Source organism: Poecilia formosa, unplaced genomic scaffold (genome assembly GCF_000485575.1).
Source record: "Poecilia formosa unplaced genomic scaffold, Poecilia_formosa-5.1.2 Scaffold459, whole genome shotgun sequence".
Taxonomy (NCBI): domain Eukaryota; kingdom Metazoa; phylum Chordata; class Actinopteri; order Cyprinodontiformes; family Poeciliidae; genus Poecilia; species Poecilia formosa.
In genome coordinates, this window is record NW_006800398.1 from 173981 (window position 1) to 176348 (window position 2368).

The following is a 2368-nucleotide window of genomic DNA, read 5'->3' on the forward strand; positions in this document are numbered from 1 at the left end:
ATGACAGTGTAATAAGTTCTTCCCAGTTAGAGGACAAAATGCTTCCACCCAGTCCCACATCATGATCCCTCCTCCACCATGCTTTGGGGTTGTTTGTACTAATGTGGTGTTTGGTTTGCTGTCCATTATGGCTAAACAAATTAAATTATTGTTCTTGTTTTGTAAAGCAGGTCCGGCAGCCATCTTGTTTTTAGAGAGAAGCAGCGTTGCCCTTCAAACAGCCTGACTGGTTCAGTGTTTTACTAACTGACCTTTCATGACCTTTCACCTGCTGCCTGTGGTCTGTAGAGGCTGTGAGGTTCAGCGGTTTATTATTTCTTGGTTGTATTAATCTGCAGTGAAATCCTGCTTGTCAGAGGAAACATCCAGTGACCTGATTCCTGCAGACGGAGCTCATCTGTTGGACCTGTTGGACGTCTCCATGTCCTCACAGTCCCGCTCTGTCCTCGTCACATCACTGACACCCCGAGCTGACAGACTCGTGTCGACTGACTCCAAGAAGCTACTGCAGATGAGACGCGACACTCTGAGGTCTCAGATCTGTCTGCATCCGAGCAAATTTAATCAATCAGCATTAAAATTCAGGAAACACATGAACGTTGTTTATGGCATTTATAAAAAAAAAACGTTTGTACATTTATTGATGAATAAAAAGTGACCAGACCCTAACCCAGACTTTTTCACACCTCAGACTCAGAAACAGCTCTCCGGATTCGGGTGGAGCTGTAATGCAGAACCAAAGCAGATAATGAATCTCGTCTTTCGTGAGCTCTGCTGTTCCTCACAGAGGAGGAACTGGAGATGAAACCCACAGAAACATGAAGCCGTCTGTCGGTGAGCAGGGACGCAGCTGCGACTTCAGGCTAATTAATCAGAGGAGGATCAGAGGAAAACTCCTCGCTCTGCTGGGACCGACTCATTTACGCCATTAAATATCAAACTTTTTAGGTGTTTAAACTCAAACAGCCGACTGCGGTTAAACTTCCTCCTTTGATTCAGACATGTTGACGCTTAAAGATCCGTCCACATGCTGCACCAGGCTGTAAATAAGTGACCCCTCGTACCCCGGGGCGAAAAAACATCTGAGCATCATGAAGACGAGGCAACTGGGAGACGTGACCTTCAGAGCCTCATTATTCATCTCTGATTCATAACATATTCAAGGTCAGTCGTGGCTTTGCATGTATGAGCAGGTTTATGGTCCTGTGGTTAGAAGACCTGATGATGGTCAGAAATCAACAGGAACCGTTCAAGCTTTGAAATATGGAACAACATTTGTGGAAAAAACTACAAATAAAGCAACAAACATTCACAAAAATGGATCCACTTTGTTTCTCTGCAGCCTTTGTTCGTGTTGGATGGGATTCGTTTGTTGGATCTGTCTGGATTTATGTTTCCAGGCAGCAGAATGAGAAGAAAAGCATAAAAAGCATCAAAACTAATCCCAGGATTTATGCTGCCGATAAACTGCTCTGCTTTATAAATCATGAATCCAAACCTTAAACATTCATCTGAGGAAGTGTCACAGCAGTCGTCTTGTTTCTGTCTCTCATTGTGAAGCCCAGTAAACCCCCAGACGTCCAGCAGAACCAGAACATCCAGTAGAACTGGAGTTTTCCATCCTGGATCCCTGAGCAGAGAAACAGGCTTTAATTTGGTGGAGCCTCGGCGCTGCGGCTCCGTCTGCTGACGTCACCGCCGGCGCTCCCTGCGGAGAACAAGACTCCTGCATTAGGAGGCGAAGCTCTCCGACGCGTTTGATCCGAGATAACGGTTCTGGGCGCTGCATCGTTAATGGACCACACGTCTAATCTAATCCAATCTAAGGCAGGTTCAAGCATCGTTTTAAAGAACAGGATCCAAACAGACGCTGGTGGAGCTCAGGGTTCGGCTGAAGGATCATGAATGATGCAGAACACGTTTGAATTTTCACCACAGCGTCTCCGTTCTGTAAGCTAGCAGAGACACGGATGAAGGTCTCACACAGGTCAGCTAGAGGTCAACATCGGCCAGCCGACCTTTCAGAAAAACATTTTAGGGGAACTTCGTGACTCGTTCTTGCAAAGACCCTGGATGAACCTTGACGTGCTTCTCCAGCGTCAGAAGCAACAAGCTGCTTATTTAGCAGCAGCTGCATGTTTGTTCATGTAGGGAAGGAAGCTGATGGGTCCAGGACTTATGGAAGATCCTGGTTTACTGCTGCTGGTTCCCAGTATACTGCTGGTCCCCTGTCCTGCTGCTGGTTCCCAGTATTTTTGCTGGTTCCCAGTATTACTGCTGGTTCCCAGTATTACTGCTGGTTCCCAGTATTACTGCTGGTTCCCAGTATTACTGCTGGTTCCCGTACTGGTTTCCCGTTATAAGTCCG

General features: G+C 46.6%; 1 protein-coding gene and 1 long non-coding RNA gene across 3 annotated transcripts in view; one reads left to right on the top strand and one right to left on the bottom strand.

Annotated features, from left to right (window-relative positions):
• kcnq3 (potassium voltage-gated channel, KQT-like subfamily, member 3) overlaps positions 1–2368 on the top strand; it is a 56994-nt gene that overhangs the window by 32930 nt on the left and 21696 nt on the right. The gene's annotated exons all lie outside the window — the stretch shown is intronic.
• Positions 1–2368, bottom strand: part of LOC107833807 (uncharacterized) — an 11536-nt gene that overhangs the window by 6106 nt on the left and 3062 nt on the right. The window contains exon 2 of the long non-coding RNA XR_001659576.1: positions 463–470. This is a non-coding gene — a long non-coding RNA (uncharacterized LOC107833807). The remainder of the gene's footprint in view (positions 1–462; positions 471–2368) is intronic.